This window comes from Dreissena polymorpha, chromosome 4 (genome assembly GCF_020536995.1).
Source record: "Dreissena polymorpha isolate Duluth1 chromosome 4, UMN_Dpol_1.0, whole genome shotgun sequence".
Taxonomy (NCBI): Eukaryota; Metazoa; Mollusca; class Bivalvia; order Myida; family Dreissenidae; genus Dreissena; species Dreissena polymorpha.
Genome location: NC_068358.1, coordinates 100,774,494 through 100,793,073, shown reverse-complemented (window position 1 = coordinate 100,793,073; position 18,580 = coordinate 100,774,494). Strand labels below are relative to the sequence as shown.

The 18,580-nt window shown below is 35.5% G+C and overlaps 1 long non-coding RNA gene across 1 annotated transcript; it reads left to right on the top strand.

Annotated features, from left to right (window-relative positions):
• Nucleotides 1-14,420: 14,420 nt before the first annotated feature.
• LOC127879767 (uncharacterized) lies at nt 14,421-16,556 on the top strand. The gene is made up of 3 exons (XR_008049232.1): nt 14,421-14,532; nt 14,952-15,095; nt 15,567-16,556. It is a non-coding gene; the product is annotated as an uncharacterized LOC127879767 (long non-coding RNA).
• Nucleotides 16,557-18,580: the final 2,024 nt, after the last annotated feature.

Genomic DNA, 18,580 nt, shown 5'->3' with positions numbered 1-18,580 from the left:
ACTTGCAACACTTACTAACTATCCTAAGGGCACTGTGCAGGCAAAGTTATGTAACTCTGACTGGCATTTTGACAGAATTATGTGCCCTTTTTATGCTTAGAAAATTAAAAATTTGGTTAAGTTTTGTGTTTAGGTCCACTTTTTTCCTAAAGTATCAAAGCCATTGCTTTCATACTTGCAACACTTACTAACTATCGTAAGGGGACTGTGCAGGCAAAGTTACGTAACTCTGACTGGCATTTTGACGGAATTATGGGCCCTTTATATTTGGAAATCTGGTTAAGTTTTGGGTTTTGGTCCACTGTACCCCTAAAGTATCATAGATATTGCTTTCATGCTTGGAACACTCGCCAACTATCATAAGGGTACAGTAAAAGGACAAGTTGCATAACTCTGGTTGTCATTTTTACCGAATTATGGCCCTTTTTGACTTAGTAACTTTGAATATATGATTACATTTTGTGTTTAGATTCACTTTACTTCTAAAGTATCAAGGCTATTGCTTTTAAACTTTAAATACTTTCATGCTATCATGAGGGTACTGTACCTGGCAAGTAGAATTTTACCTTGACCTTTGAATGACCTTGACTCTCAAGGTCAAATTATTAAATTTTGCTAAAATTGCCATAACTTCTTTATTTATGATTAGATTCGATTGATACTTTGACAAAACAACTCTTACCAGACATACCACAATCGACTCCGTCCACACCGTCCCACACGCCCCCCCCCCGAATTCACCCCCCCCCCGAATCCCCCCTCAATCACCCCATTATTAATTTTTAATTAAAGATCATCTAATAAATGACCACCACACCCTCACAATATACCCCCCACCCCCACCCCAAAAACATAATTTTTATGCCCCCGGTAGGGTAGCATATAGCAGTAAAACTGTCCGTCAGTATGTCAGTCAGTCTGTCTGTCAGTCCCAAAATAACTTTAACATTGGCCATAACTTTTTCACTTTTTAAGATAGCAACTTGATATTTGGCATGCATGTGTATCTCATGGAGCTGCACATTTTGAGTGGTGAAAGGTCAAGGTCAATGTCATTCTTCAAGGTCAAATGTAAAATTTATGGTGTCTGTCCGTCCGAAAACTATAACATTGGCCATTACTTTTTCAATATTGAAGATAGCAACTTGATATTTGGCATGCATGTGTATCTCATTGAGCTGAACATTTTGAGTGGTGAAAGTGACTGTGAAGGTCAGCCTTCAAGGTCAAATGTCAAATATATTGCGTCTATCCGTCCGAAAACTTAAACATTGGCCATAACTTTTTTAATATTGAAAATAGCAACTTTATATTTGGCATGCATGTGTATCTCATGAAGCTGCACATTTTGAGTGGTGGAAGTTCAAGGTCAAGGTCATCCTTCAAGGTCATCCTTCAAAATAAAATAAAAATTCAAAGCGGCGTTCTCATGAAGCTGCAAATTTTGAGTGGTGGATGTTCAAGGTCATCCTTCAAGGTCAAGGTCATCCTTTACGGTCAAAGGTCAAAAAACAAATAAAAAAATTCAAAGCGGCATTATCATGAAGCAGCACATAATGAGTGGTGTAGGTTCAAGGTCAAGGTCATCTTTCATGGTCAAGGTCATCCTTCAAGGTCAATGATCAAACAAAATAAAAAAATAAAGCGGCGTTATCATGAAGCGGCACGTTTTGAGTGGTGGAAGTTCAAGGTCATCCTTCAAGGTAAAAAAAATTAAAAAATCTAAGCGGCGTTCTCATGAAGCTGCGCATTTTGAGTGGTGGAAGTTCAATGTCAAGGGGTTCCTTCAAGGTCAAGGTCATCCTTCAATGTCAAAGGTCAAAAAAAATAATAATAAAATTCAAAGCGGCGTTCTCATGAAGCTGCACATTTTGAGTGGTGGAAGTTTAAGGTCAAGGTCATTCTTCAAAGTCAAGGTCATCCTTGAAGGTCAAAAGTAAAAAAATAATAATTTCAAAGCGGCGTTATCATGAAGCTGCACATTTTGAGTGTAGGAGGTTCAAAGTCATCCTTCAAGGTCAAGGTCATCCTTCAAGGACAAGGGTCAAAAAATAATTTTTCAAAGTGGCCTTCTCATAAAGCTGCATATTTTGAGTGGTGGAAGTCGAAGGTCAAGGTCATCCTTCAAGGTCAAAGGTAAAAAAATAATAATTTCAAAGCGGCGCAAAAGGGGGCATCGTGTTTCTGACAAACACATCTCTTGTTTTTTTCAAACATGGATAAAAGCACAAATATTTATTTTTATTATTTTATTTTTGAAATACAGTCCAACCATCCCACCCAAGAATCCCCCCCCCTCCCAATTTTTTTTTTCATTTTTTTTTGCATTTTTGGAAGATAATGAAATAAATGAACACACCCCACACTATACACCCCTCTCCACGCCACCCCTCCATCCTTTGTGATTGAGATGAGCGGTCTGCACCCGCAAGGCGGTGCTCTTGTTGATAAGTTGTGTCTTTTCCATTTGTAATTTATATTTGTTCCCTCGGCAAATTATCTCCCTTCCATTGGTAAATTGTATCTTTCACCATGTAATTTTCCCCTTTTTTCCATTGTAAGGTGGCTGTCTTTCCTTAGTAAAATGTCGCTCTTAATTTGGTAAGTTTTCTCTATTCACTTTATTGCAAAACCCCTTTCTTTGCATTAGTTTTGGGTCCCTTAGTAGATTAGCTTCCTTGCCTTGATGAGATATCCATTGGCAAGTTGTCTCCGTTTCCTTGTAAAGCAGTCTTTCTTCCCTTAATAAGTCGTCTATGTATGTTAAAATAGAATTATCATATGAAACCGTTTGGTTTTTATGAACCCCCATATAATTCAATTGTTGTGTCATATGTTCATCTCATCTTTTAGCTATATTAAACAAAATGCATTGCTGTATAACTTGCTTTTAAAACTCGCACTGACCTTTATGCATGAATATATTTAATACCGTTACAAAGAATAGATTCATGTCCGTATAAGAAGCGATTTCAATCGGTCCAATCGTACCTCACTTGGTATACTGTAATGGCGATATTAAACTCGTGCAAACACATGAAAGTACATGTACTAGTGAAAGGTCGAGCCATAAAATGTGTACAAGTTTTAAGTTATATATTCAACATGAACAATTAATCTGTACATTGGCATCGCTCTGCAATGTTATACATGTATCTCACTTTCTTATGCCCATATGGCGTGGGAGGAATTATATATTGCACGTGTCTTTCTGTCATAACGCAGGTGAATCCTGAACCGTTTGGACTGCTCTTTAACTACTGAGTGGATCTCGCCGAAACATTCACAGTTTTAATTATTGTGTTGAGGATTTTGAATAACAGAACTTTGGCTCAGCAGAGTTCTGGCAGAATTAGACAACTTAGTCTGTTTTTCCCCCCACTTTAGAGTAGTACGTTCCTTGACGCTTGTGTGTTCAACTTCTTTCTTCTTTTTACTCCTGATTGAATCTCGTTCAAACGTTCACTGTTTCATAACTATAATGTGTCGACGATCTTAAAGAAAGTTATTTTGGCTGTGAGCTTTCACAGAAGAATGACTCTGTGTCTGTTATTAAACTTAAACATGATTTGCGTTTACAAATTCACTTATTGTAATGTGCGGAGCTTGCTTCAATATTCCTAGTAAAATACCTTGTTTCGATGATTTTAAAGGAAAGGATATCTGACTGTTGAACAGTTTTTGAACTGAAGTATAACCCTGTGTCTTTTTTTCACTGTAGAATATAATGTGAATTCGTTTGTGTCAAAAAAGTGGGGTCATCTGCGGCTTTGGCACCTTTAGATTTATAACAATAATTACGTCAAAATATTAATTTCTACCGCTTATAAACAGCTTCGGAGCAAGCGGGCTTCATATAGTTTGGTTTATCTTATTATAATGTACTTATTTAAGGAAAATAAACAAATTTTGACAAGACTTATGCTTAAAACGATCAAATCAAACTATGGTTTGTTATACTTACTCGCTGATATTTGAATATTCAGTCTTTAGAATTTCTATGTTTTAGCAGAGTATTATTAAACAGAAAAAAATCGCTGTACTTTATTTTGGACTTCATTCTTAGAAGTCACTTTGTTTTATATTAGTTCGTCTTTGTTTAAATGCATGTTCAATTGTGTAATTTGTAAAGGTGTTTTAACAAAAGCTTGCAAATTGAAATAACCCGCACACACCGTGTTTCTACATGTTCATGTAATGTTTTGGTACGAAATAGAAAAATAAACGTCTGGACTCTAATGATGCAGCTGCAATTACATTTTATTATTTACCTAAACATAGATTTAATTATTTGTATTATATATGTTTTGCACATTTGAACATCTTCCTTGCGCAATTTTTGCCGTTATTTAAATATTATTATTCCTATATCATATTTTTGTATATCGTATTTTTACTATCATAAATTACAATAATATTACAAAAAGCACTGCGTCTGTCTATATTTCACTATCACCGGTATAAGAGTTTCATATTTAAACATTTTTATGTAAGACTGCTTATTTCCTAAGAAATATACACGTATTACAAGGTCTCGTTCTACTAAAGGGATTGGCGCGTCTGTTTGTTCTTTCTCGCGAACGAGGTGAACTCTATATGGCTCGTTTCCTATGAGACTAAATAGAAGTTATTAAGAATCTAATAACCGTTCCTGTATTTCAAATGTTCAGTACAACTGACTCCTGAAACAAAATACATGGTATCGGTCCGCTAAAATATAATTTGGGTTTATACGCGAAAAACAGAAATTGTGTTAGGTTAAATATTACATAAACATATATTGCACATTTTCCCTATAACTGTGTTTATAAAAATTTGGTTTGAAATAAGAACTTATGGTACTATTTTTAGATATGTGGATTCTTTTGTTATATCCTTATATCTGCAGTTCTTTATTTATATCCGGAACCACAAATCAGCTATTGATTATGCATCAACAGTGTATTCATCTGTCCAGTTATAACAGAATGCAAAACTGAAATGAAAAAACACACTCACCAATAAGTGCACGAATATTGTATCGGAGTGCATTGATTTTGCATTTAGCCATATATAAAACAAATATAATTACAAAAGAAAACAAATAAATGCATCAATTGTGCAGCTCTTCCATATGCCAACCAATGCTAATAACCTTTACCAAGAAAATAATTAGACATGATAGTTTTGTCTGCTGTTTAAATAACATACCTGGAAACAAGGATGGTGATCTAAACAAGTAAGGCGAAAAGCGGAAAACTTAGCTCTTTGATTTATAATATAATGCACACCACAGTGGCCTCTCCAACAGAACTACGCTGCAGTTCCTCGACGGACAAGGCAGACTGTGTACGCAATTATTTGCTCTTTTCTAATCACTTAAAGTGCTTGCAAGTTGTTTTATTTATGTAAGGATATAACTTATAGTTTAGAACTTTGTGTCACATAGTTGCATCAATTTTGATTGATAATAATATATGTTATGCAAAGATTCTCTTTGTTGAATAGTGTTTATGTCATATAATTGTTCTCGCGTGCATTTGTTGTTGCATGCGCGATGCGCTTATGTCTGGCGAAATTTTAAATGACTCAAATTAGTGTTGCTGTATTTTGCCAATCTGTTTTGTTATTGCGTGCGAATGAGCCTTTTTAAACAAAAAGACAGTATCGGGAGATCTTTTAGTGAGTTATTCGAGATTTTCGTAATTAAGAAGTTGTCTCCCATTCGGGAAGATATCACGAGTATCCCGAGTAAAAAGCGGTCCGTCTAAAATGCGTATATGACTCATATCCGCGGATATGACCGAAAAGTGCGGTTATGGACGAATACAAGCAATATCGACACTTTTTCTGCAATGTTCATTTCAATGTTCAATGAATAATACACAATATGTATAAAATATGTAATGTAAAATATCTTATATTTGTTTGTTACTATATATTATAGTTTATTGGTACGTAAAAATATGCACGTTATTGTATTTATTCAAATGAACAAAGGATATCGTAGTGCTACATTTAAATGTTTCAAGAATGATTATAACCATTATGTTAGCGCTGTTATTGAAAAGCAATGCATGTCCCGCATTTTTTTTAGATTTTTCCTTAATATTTCAACAGTTCAAATCCCGAAAAGTTCAAATACGAAGCCTATATGTTTAAGATTAATATTACAGCTGTTACATTCACCTATTAAACATAATATTAACGAAAAATATAATATTTTAGCGGGGCATGCATTGCTTTTCAATAACAGTGCAACTATAATGGTTATATGAACATGATGTGGACAATTTTGATTATGACTACAAAACATGCTTCCTGTCTGGTACTTACGAATGGAAATGTAGGGCAGAGGTGACAGAGATATTTTCCGGAAGTGGCTGTCTTAATATACACTGCTTTCTTTCATGTTTTTTTACCTTTTCGCGCTGAGGAAAATTTTCAGTAGGAATTTTGTTTCGGTCAACAGAGTTTGGACCGATTCCGTCTCGAAAGTGGTCGGAACAGACTTGAGTATACGCGTTGGAAACCAAGTTTTCCGGCTAATTGCTGTCATCCAAGCTTTTCTTGTAATGAGTCTTTAGGCAATTTATGTAATGTTACTTTTGTTGAAAATGTACCTATTATACCGCTACAATTAAGGCATTTGACGATTGACCAGTAGTATTTCCCCATTGTTTTCCTTAACACCGGAAGAAGTTATACCTACTCGCACGAACGACAACTCTGTCAAGACGGAATTACGAAAATCGGGACATATTGTATAAGAGTTTAACTAAAGATTTTCGGTGGGATAATGACGTCATTTCGTCAAAAAAAATGTCGTCATTTCACAGTAAAAAGTGAAAATTATCGATATTTTTCACTGTTTATTTTCACTGTTTGAAACATTGAAATTATCAGTTTCCATTCACTTATATTTCTCAATAAACCACCGGAAAGCATATAATAAATAGTAACAATCAAATATAAGATATTTTTACCCTGCATACAGTTATCATAGCACTACAGATATAGATCCTTTATTGGATAAACCACATTCGTCGATTTTATCATACCTCGCGCATTTAATATCATCATTTATTTTCAAATGAAAAATGACACTTGAAACAGTGACATTTCAGACAATATTTACTGCATTCATAACATTCAGTATATAAACATTTTTATATCAAATAAAAATATAACCAGGGAAAAGTTACATCATTAATTACTTGTGGTCTGGCGATAATCGGCCCAAAAATATTTTAATATTTTCTAAAGCATATTGTACATCTAAATACTAAAGTTTTGAGACGACATCAAGAATAATAATACATTCAGTATATTATATAAACATTATGTAAACTTATACAACAAAACATATGTGGTGTCGGCATGGTTATATTGTTTGTGGTGTGTAGCCCTAAAACAATCTTCTGGCACTTCGTCATGTCCGCGGATATTAATTAAGAGTTAGAAAAATGATAATGTCTATTAAATTGTTATAATTTGAAACAATACTAACATATTTAACCCATATTATGTTTTTTTATTACACATTGCAGACAAAGTGTCGATATTGCCTGTATTCGTCCATATCCGCACTTTTCGGTCGATCCGCGGATATGAGTCATATTCGCATGTTAGACGGACCGCGTTTTACACGAGATACTCGTGATACCTTCCCGAATGGGAGACAACTTCTTAATTACGAAAAGACCTAATACAGCCAATGCAATCGCTAGTAAATCGGACGTTCTCGGTGATCAAAACTATATATTTAATATTTCACTGAAAAATGTTAGATTATCCCCAGTCACAGAATTAAATGTATTAAATGTGAAACCCAATAACCAATCCGTTCAATAAAATGGAGGTTAACAACAAATTTTAAAACAATTTTCTTTGGCCGTCACATACTGAATATAAAGCAACGTTGAACTTACATGCACTGTCACACTAATTAACATTTATTTACAATCGACAATTATAGTAACATGTATATAATTATTGGCGTCGAACTAAAGTGCGGCGACTAGTATGTAATACGTTTTTTTCGCTTATGGGAGGAAAAGTTATTTTACGGATCAATGTATATATTTTTGTTGTCAGAATATCTTGCATAGTGGTGATTTCTTTAGTAAATTAGTGTAAATAAGTACTGCATTTGTGCCTATTACATTTACTACAACATTTATTGCCAATAATGCAAAGCTAATTCTTTTAACTGATCACAGGGACTGGGCAATAATAAAAGATCACAGGGACTGGCCAAATACGCGAACCGGTGAAACTTTCTGGTTTTGTATAAAAACAAAACTTCTTTGTTCCACTATCCTAGCAACAATCTAGTTACTAATAAAGGCGCTTTAGAGCGCGAAGCGCGACACGTATAATTTATTGTAATAATGAGTCTTGATAAAGGAAGCAGCCGCTTATCAATGAGGTGCACCATCACAGCACTCCAGTCTCATTACTATCAAGTCCTCCTACAGGTTTTTTTAAGAACCACTTATAGAAGGCCGCAGGCCTGAGCCGTATCTTGTCAGTGGTATGGACCCTTTGGTATGGACCTTTAACCCCGCTCACTATCCAGCGTTTAAACGTCCGGGTGAACATTTAAACCGACTATTAATAGCTTATTAATATCTTAGTTAGAAGGTGATTTTTCAAGCGGTTCCTTAGTGAAGTGGGTAGTGGTTACACGCTCGCTTCACATGTGAGAGGCCCAAGGTTCGAGTCCCAGTAGAATCAAATTATATTATTTGTGTTCTATGTTAACTTTTTGATATAGACATTTTAGTTTAAATAAATATGCTGTTTTATTGTTACCTTTTTTTTTTATTCTGCCCATGAAATATATGTGTGAGAGGGTGGGGGAGGGGGTGGATTCGTAAACACATTAAAACTTTTACAGTGTTTTCATATCAATAAGTACTCAACCCCTATCATAAATGAGCAACGTAAGAATAAGTCCAGAATCATCTCCCCTTGAAGTTGAGAAAAATATGAAATTACGCTTACAAGATGAAGCAGATTTTTTTCAAACCTACACAGTTCTGTTCCATTAATAAAAACTGCATACGGATGCCAGTAAAAAAAGGAAACCAATGTAAATAAAATGAACTATGAAATATTTGGGGGTTACAACACAAAATCATGGATAATGGTTATTTGGGGGTTATAACACAACATCATAGATAATGGTTATTTGGGGGTTATAACACAAAATCATAGATAATGGTTTTACCAGTATCTTTTTCTATTTTGTTAAAAAATAATCGGCCAATATATTAATATTTACAGTAGAAAACAAGAAATGTGTTTGTCAGAAACACTATGTCTCCTTCTGCGCCGCTTTGATTTAGTTTTTTTACCGTAGACCTTGAAGGATGACCTTGACCTTTTACCACTCAAAATGTGCTGTTCCTTGAGATACACATGCATGCCAAATATGAAGTGGCTATCTTCAATATAGCAAAAGTTATTGCAAAATGTTAAAGTTGGCGCAAACAGACCAACAGACCAACAGACAGGGCAAAAACAATATGTCCCCCACTATAGTGGTGGGGAACATAAAAAAATCGTTCCATGTAACTTCATTGAGTGCCTATTACACTGAAATTCCCGACGCCCTTTGATGCTTTGCATCAATACTTATCTTGTAAGAACTGTTATAACAATTTTTGGTGGTTCATTTCTCCTATGAGAATGTGTTGTTAAGTCGCTCAGGTTGCAAGATTTTTTTTACAGATACAGAAGTTCCAATGTGAAAATTGCTGTAATTCTGGTGTGCATTTACATAATGCCGTGCAAAATAAAGGCATTAGTTATTTTGTGCGTGTTAAAATATAATACATTCTACAAATATTTGAAGACAGCTCAGTCATTATTAATAAAACTGTGCTAATTTGGGATTGCACAAAGTTTTATTCGGAAATAAACGTCTGCATAGAGTAAAAAAATATATATATATGAAAGTATACAAGAAATCGATACGGATCAGGCTCTAGACATCTTGCCATATTGATACTCCTGTTAGTTTTTAGTTGTTTTTTTTTTTGTTTTACGCAAACAAAGCATATATTAATTAAACATAATGATATGTGTCCAGAAACAGGAGTGTTCAAATTATTGTGTTTTTGTTCATAGAATCATTTGAAATTATGGGGTTCTCTCTCTCTCTTCAACTGACAGAACTGCACCTTATGTCTGTTGGCACGTCAAGTGATTGCCTGTTGATATATAAAGGCATGCTCGCCGTCTTTGAAGAACGTAGCTTTCAAGACTCTGTAACAGCTAGAACATGGTGAGGATCGCTGGAAACTCCAAGCCGCATAGAAAATGGTCATCGTTGACGACTGCCGCGTTCATCCAAATGTTCGTCTGTCTGTTCGCCTCCAGCCACAACCACCTCGTCAATCACGTAAATGGTTCTCTGCACTACAACGTTTGTTCAAGAGGTAAGTGACATGTTGTAGAACTGGTGATGTGTTTATATAGTATTGAAAATATGATGCTCGTAATGCGCCATTTCTTAAGTTCGGCTACATACTATATGTGCCATGAAAACAGAACATGCTGGCAGCGATAACGGTTTCACGTATTTGAAAGTGGAATAAAGACTGTATCGATGGCCATTAAATCTTTTTCTACGCTTCAATGATCGCAATATTTTAACCGAATAACATGAAAAAATAAGACGTAGTATAAAAAGAAGCAAATACGTTAACTTCGCTTTTTCTGCATTTAATCTTTCCTGCCTTTGATTAAAAGCGTGTATTTATGACCTTTACACCAAGTATTATCAAGATAACAAGGTAAAATTGACATGTAAGGAAAACAAAACAAAATCAATAATAATGGAGGAAACATGTTAAAATAGAATAAATCATAGGATCATTTACCAACGTAATATTAATTGGTTTTGTGCAAGAATATGTTCGATGCCCGTTCGTATTCGACGTTTATAAACAAGAACTGTCAGAGGACAGCGCGCTTGACTATTCGAGTGCTTGACCGTATAATGAAAGCCATCCTGGAGAAATTGTTCATATTCAATAATTTATTAGACGATTTCTCAAAAACTAAAAGAGAAAAAAAATCGGTGGGGGGGTAGGGGGGTTAAGAGGGAGGTATTATAAGGGGTGGGGTCTTTTATTAGACGATCTTTCAAAAATAAAAAAAAGGAAAATAAAAAAATGGGGGGGATAGGGGGGGTGAGAGGGGGGTATAATGTGGGGTGTGGTCATTTATTAGATGATATTTAAATAATAAAAAAATATTTATTTTTTTTGGGGGGGTGGGGGGGGGCAGGGATTCTGGGTTGGGGCGTGGGGTATTGTTTGGGTGAAATCCATTGTGGTATTCAGGTATTGTTTTGTCAAAGTATAAATAAAATCTGATCACAAATAAAGAAGTAATGGCAATGTAAGCAAAATGTTCAATTATCTAAGTACGAAAGGGGCAATAATTCTGTCAAAATGCTTGATACAGCTGTCTGCTCTTGTTTATAGGTTGGGGTAATGATGGTCAACAAGTATGCACAAGATGAAAGCAATATGTAAAGGGACACAGGAAATATTTGGGGTAGTACGCAAACTTTAACATAGATTTATCAATAATATGCATATTCTAAGTATAAAAGGGGCAATAATGATGTCAAAATGCTTGATACAGTTGTCTGCTCTTGTTTATAGGTTGGTTCATGATGGTAAACAAGTATGCAAAATATGAAAGCAACATGTTAAGGAACACAGAAAATACTTGGGGTAGTACGCAAACTTTGACATAGATTTATCAATAATATGCATATTCTAAGTATAAAAGGGGCAATAATTCTGTCAAAATTCTTGACACAGTTGTCTGCTCTTGTTTATATGTTGGGGTCATTATGGTTAACAAGTATGCAAAATATAAAAGCAATATGTCAAGGGACACAGGAAATATTTGGGGTAGTACGCAAACTTTAACATAGATTTATCAATAATATGCATATTCTAAGTATAAAAGGGGCAATAATTATGTCAAAATGCTTGATACAGTTGTCTGCTCTTGTTTATAGGTTGGGGTCATGATGGTAAACAAGTATGCAAAACATGAAAGCAATATGTCAAGTGGTAGTACGCAAGCTTTTACATTTGCACGCTAACGCCAACGCTAACGCCAACGCCGACGCCGGTGTGAGTGGGATAGCTCCAATATATATATTTCATATATAAATGAAGCTTTCCTATAATTGTTTAATATTTGTTAAACATCCCATATGTAAATGCGTTTTCCGACCGACCGGTACCTTACTATAACAAACTCTTTTCTGGAACAATGTCGGTGAATGCTATGTGCATTTGTATTGAATATTCAGTATACAACTAACAACGGTTCATATATACAAGAATTTCGACGTACTTTGGAATTATTCAAGCTCGTGTATTTATTAAATGTGTCGATGTTGTGCAGGCGCATTTAAGGCGAACGCTAATCATCCGGATATCTTGATATACGGATGGAAGTTCGATCACAGAGAGAACAAAATTACACTTGCGAGAGATTTGTTCCTCGGTTTTCGTTAAAATTTGCATCCTTAGCATAAGTTTTTGAGACACGGGACAAGGTGAAGTTGATAATGGTATATCCTTTTTTATTGTAAAGAACCAATAGCATAAATTTCAACAGTATAAAAATACTAAGAAATATTGCAAGAAAGTGTTTGCAATTCCAGCATGTTGAATATCTGTGCTTCAAATTCTGAAATTTTGATAGCGTTCAATGAAATAAGAACGAAGATATCGTAAATGTTAATAGGTGGTTTGCATGATGCTGTAGACACTTTGAATTCCCGATAAAGGAATGGTCGGATAGCAGAGATTGTTATGATCGGTTAAAAAAGAATTAAAAATTATGAAAATTGGACATCTTTAAACATTTGTATTTGTTCAAACACTTTAGTTACTATAAATTTAATTTGTGGTAAAATTAATATACATATTTTGATCTTTCACTTTGAATAGTAAAGACATGCTTGGCTTGTTTCGTTGTATTTTAGTTTTTTTTTTAATATGTACTGATCATCGAGTAAATGTCGATTTTCGATGGAATGTTCTCGTGATTTTTTATGAATTCCACCGTTATTCTGCGAATGTCTTTCTTCGAAATACGAAGTCGGCAAAACCATGTTCCGTGTCATAATACCCAATAAACAGGGCATAAATGCACACAAACTGACGACTTCTCCTCTCGCGTTAGGCTTTTGTTTTTCTCTGTTATCGAAGTTCCATTCGTATATCGAAGTATCCGGATGACCGTCGTGAGGCGGTACTTATCACCTTAAGCGTCCCTTAAAATTTAGCTTTAAGTAAAGATAGAACGTTCGGGCAGACGAGAGCCGACCTAGCATTTCTACGAGTTCGAGAAGTGTTTTCTTGTAGTTTATGTTGGCAAGTAGCCGTTCGTGGTCATTTGTCGTCACGAGGCAATCTTTCCCAACAAAATGGTACATAATTTACGAAAATCGACCGCCATTTAGGCACTTTATGGCTTAAAAATGTTGATGTAGGCGATTTTCCTGTGTAAAGAGATACCTACCTTGTATATATGTATTATATCAGAAAAACAAATTTTGGTCAAAATGATGTAAATGTTGTTTTATGACATATTGATAGTGTTAAAGTGACTTGGCCCCGCGACCAACACCTGCGCACCAGAGGAATCATTGTTTACATTTACAATGGTTCCCGGTCCGTAAGCGAGGCATTGGTTCCTGGCTAAGACGAAAAATAATTTTGTCGTTTCCACCAAGTATAGATTACAGACTTTACAACTGTTCAAAAGTCAATGTGTTACATTGCAAGATGTAAACATACGCGATGACTAATCTACACGTGTTTACATGCTCACAGTGGAAATCGGCAGTTCGTTAAAGTTACTGTTGCAAATGTGTATACTTTAGCATTCACCTTTGTAAAGAAGCGTTAGAGTTGTGATAAAGTTGAGTTCGTTGTGCATGCGATTTAAAAATAAAAGTAAATGTATAGTTTAAATTTTGAACATGTTTTTAACTCATTGATCAGTTTTAATTAGAAAATGCACAAGACATATTTGAGATGCCTCCACCTTAAAAATTAACATTGTTGAAAATGGAAACATTAAATATCAAACATTGTTTATTTGAACGGATATTATTTGACATGTATGTATAATCTATAATTGCAACATGGAACATATTAGCTGAATACTCAACACGTGCAACATTTCTGATGATAAATAATATTGACAGTCTGGGTCTGCGCTGTTTGATTAAAGAAATTTCTGTAAGAAATAGTCTAACTATAGAAATATGTATACTAGACATACCTAATTTTGGAAATAAATTGATCCAATTTAAAAGGATGGGAGAGTCCACTAGGAATAAACGTGTTAATGTTTGGAAGAAAAAGGCTTACGCAATGCGAAGCGGACATTTTTCATTTCTGTTTGTTGCTTTGTGCTTTTTTCGCGGTTATGTTTGTGCTGGTTGTTGAAGATCATCCGTTTGTTGTTGTTATTTATCAACGATAACGGTTCAGAAAGGTTTAACTTTTACAACGAATTTACATAGTTTCAAATAGTTTCGTGTCGTTTGGATTACAAAAATCGAATGTGGTTTTAGTTGGTTTTATTGCCAAATAAGTATTTTGTTAACTTAATTGCATGCGGTTTTTATATGAGCTTCGTTATGGTTTAATGGACGTGCGTAAAGTGAAGTCTATTTAAAACGTAAATCCATTTTAAGTGCAAAGTGTCGTCTCTTATTAGCCTGTGTGGCCGGCACAGGCTAATCTAAGAAGACACTTAAAGCACGTGCATTAAGCTCATTTTTTCCAGAATGAGATTCATAAACTCCTTATAATTTTTTGGTACGATTTTAGTAATTTGAAGTTTGCAACATGTCGTTGCTTTATCACTAGGGTTTTAGGTGACCGGTTTTACTTTAATAATAATTGTTTCAGATGCATGCCCGATGTTTCGAATGAATTTGCGGGACTTCAACAAAAACTGGGTTCTGGAAGACTACCGTTTTAGATACAACTTTACGATCAATAGCATTTTATGGGAACTGGATACTGTGAGAGTAAACTGCATCAAAACCCATGGTTTGACCACATTTTTATTGTTATGACTATTAAACTTAGTAAAACAGGATTATGGCACTCGTGCATAATCAAGATATAATTGTATTTCAATGTGTTATCAAATTTTCGAAGCAAACCAACTAAAACATACCTCCCGTATAGCATCTTGAATTATTATGTTTTATTACAGCATGCTTGTATCTCTTACATGAGTGCACCAATAGCGTGTATTTTATTATTCTGAGAATGAATACTTCGTGTTTTGTGTATGAGTATTATAATAAAACAAAAAAATAGCTACAAACTATAGTGTTTTATTGTGCGCTACTTTTTGCAAATATATTTATTGGAAATATTAATTTAACGTGATTCAGGCTACGAGTGTGGTGATTTCTAATGTGTTACAACCAATTTTATCAACAGTGATGGGTAAAACAAGCCCGTGTGATAAACAGTTGAGTTTGATCATTAATGTTGCGTGTCTGTTTTTAGGAGAATTCAACTGCACACTTCCGTCTAACGACTGCGCTTTTGTCATATACGGGATAGTTCAAGCTAAGGAAAGATGCACGAGGAGTTCTTATAGCAGAGAAAATGGCGTTCCGACCAACGGGAACTTACTGTCAAATTTTACGAAATGGGGGGATTTCACTACGATGAAAATGCAGTTGAAGATGCATTATGAAGGTCGCATTCCTTATTTTAGCGTGCAATGTCCTGTTCCAGGCTTCAATGATAGCGTCACGATTGTTGCCCTTGTCTACCGTTGCACTCGAGCAGTGGATGTTCTGGATATATGACCGACTCTACCCTAACATGTGATTTGGAGGACAATAGTATGAACAGCGTTTTGGGAAAACTGGGCTTCATGCATGTGCCCAACGTGTCATCCCAGATTAGCCTGTACAGTTTACACACGATAATCAGGGACGACACTTTCCGTTTAAATTTTGTTAGGATGATACTTCGTTTAAACGAAACATTCCATAAAAGCAGAGAGTGTCCGCCCTGATTAGCGTTTGCGGACTGCAGGGGTTAGTCTGGGTGACACTGGACTGCAGGGGTTAGTCTGTGCGACACTAAACTGCAGGGGTTAGTCTGGGCGACACTTAATGCACATTCAATAAACCCAGTTTTCACAGAAACAGGCTTATATTATTATTGTTTCGTGGACAGCTCTAAGTGTTTGCTCTTCTTTTGCTGGTAAAGTGAGTGTCTCTACTTCTAACCATATCGGCTGAACATCAAGCCTCATATTTTTTGTCTGACTTCGCTACCAAAATAATGCGAACCTCCGATAACTTACAACGTTCGTTAAATTATCGAGTGTGATATTTCACTTGCTTAACAACGGCTAAGAAATATTTTCTTTTAGTTTACTCAAATACAAGACAAACCATTCTACCGTTCATAAAAAATCTATACAATACATTGAATTCTATATGTACCTGCGTATATCAAGATAAGTAAATATTTTAATTTAAACTCAATATTGAACCTATGATAAATCATTGTATCAAAATTTAATAAACTGTTTGCAGTAAACCAGTGTTGTCGTTTATACATACATGTTAAGTATCATTTTATTTCATTGTTTGAGTGAATATTATTTATGGGCAACTACCGTAATTACACGTTATTTTTGGACACTCTTAATTTTCGGACACCCCTGTTTTTAGGAAAAAATAAATATCTGCCTTGATTATATTTTCGGACAAAACTAAATTATAATAAATCATTAAGAATGACTACATTTTCGGACAGTTCATCGTAGAAAGCTACTTTATTAGAACTATGTCCTGTTGCGCTTAGCTGATGACACCTCGATCATGCGATTTTACAAGCGGATTAAGGTCATACAACCAACCACATGAATAACTGAAGGTATGGAACAAGTTCATGTGCGTTCTTGGGTAAATAACCATGAATATCGTTAATAGAAACTGTTTTCATCCAACAGCATTTTACGTGTCCGAAAACTTTGAGTAATTCCGTAGTATGAATTTGGTTGTCAGTAATAATAATTTAACATATTTAAGCTATTTATTGCAACAGATGAACGCCATAAAAAAGTACTTTAGACGACAATATATTCCAATGGGTCGCTACTTGTAACACGTAAATCCATACGTGAATGACTCAGCAAACTGTGTCGTCTCAGAATTGCCTCTGCAGTCTTCACACAGGCTAAACAGAAAATTCACTTTCCGCTTTTTGGACTGTATCGTTTTAATAAAGTCTTGAAGTTTTCTTTCTTTGAAAAAAAAATCCATAAAATTCAATAAAAGCGGAATTCCATAATGCACAGCCTAATCTGGTACGGCACTTTGCACATGCATAAAGCCAATTTTCCAAAACGAGGCTTACATAAAAAAAAGTGGTGTGCGCGACTATTGTGTACTGACTGTTGTAAACGCCCTTAAAAATACGAATATAACACAATATAACGCGGTCATTGAGATTGTAGTAATGTACGTATTGATCCGTAGTGTACCTAGAGTTTCATGTACAACGACAGTGGCTATGAAACAATGTGATATTATTTACTAATTATATTTTAATCCATATTTGGTCAATTCAAGAAGAATAGTCCGGTATAAAGAACAGATTTCTCACCAAACACAATACACCTTTGAATAATATAGTTCGTTGAAAACCAAACCAATCATTTTCACAGGCTTATTTGAGTTTCGTTCTGAGAAAACTGGGCTAAATTCATATGTAAAAGTGTTGTCCCATATTAGCCTGTTCAGCTGCACAGATGTAGCAGGTTTCGGTATAAGGAAACTTACACTGTCTTGCTTTATGAGCTAGCTTCTATAGTGACGCGGTAGAGTGTCTGCCTGATTTGGAACCGTGAGGTCCCGGCTTCGATGCATTCGATCCCCATTGTGGTCGGGGATTTTGCTTGCTTGGTTACATTGGCACCCATCGTATTAGCCCCACCAGGTATGTCAGACGTCCCTCAGATGCCGTGGCAGTAAGAAATTCGTGGAAGAATTTCACACTTGGAGGAGGTGTGTATAGAAGGGTTCGGTATAAGGAGAACTTACACTGCCTTGCTTTATGAGCTAGCTTTTATAGCGACTCGGTAGAGTGTCTGCCTGATTTGGAACCGGGCGGTCTCGGGCTCAAATCCCATGTTGGTTGGGATTTTTCTTGCTGGGTTACACAGAGCGTGACAATTTAACAATATTTACCAACTCAATGTTAAGGCGGTCAACTCCATGCAGTGAACACAAGTTCTGCTACATCAAGGATACTTCCTAGGGGAGAGATCAAAGTCAATACCTCCCTATCATAGACGGGAAGCGGACAATGACAACGAGCGAGGCATGGTATTGTAATGCGCATGGGGGGGATAGAGGGTTAGGGTAAGGATAAGGGGTCGGGTTTGGGTTAGGGTTAGCCAAAACCCTAACCTTAACCCTAACCCGACCCCTAACCCTAACCCTTACCTAACCATGACCCATGGTTATCTCCCCTATACCAGGCCTCGCTCGTTG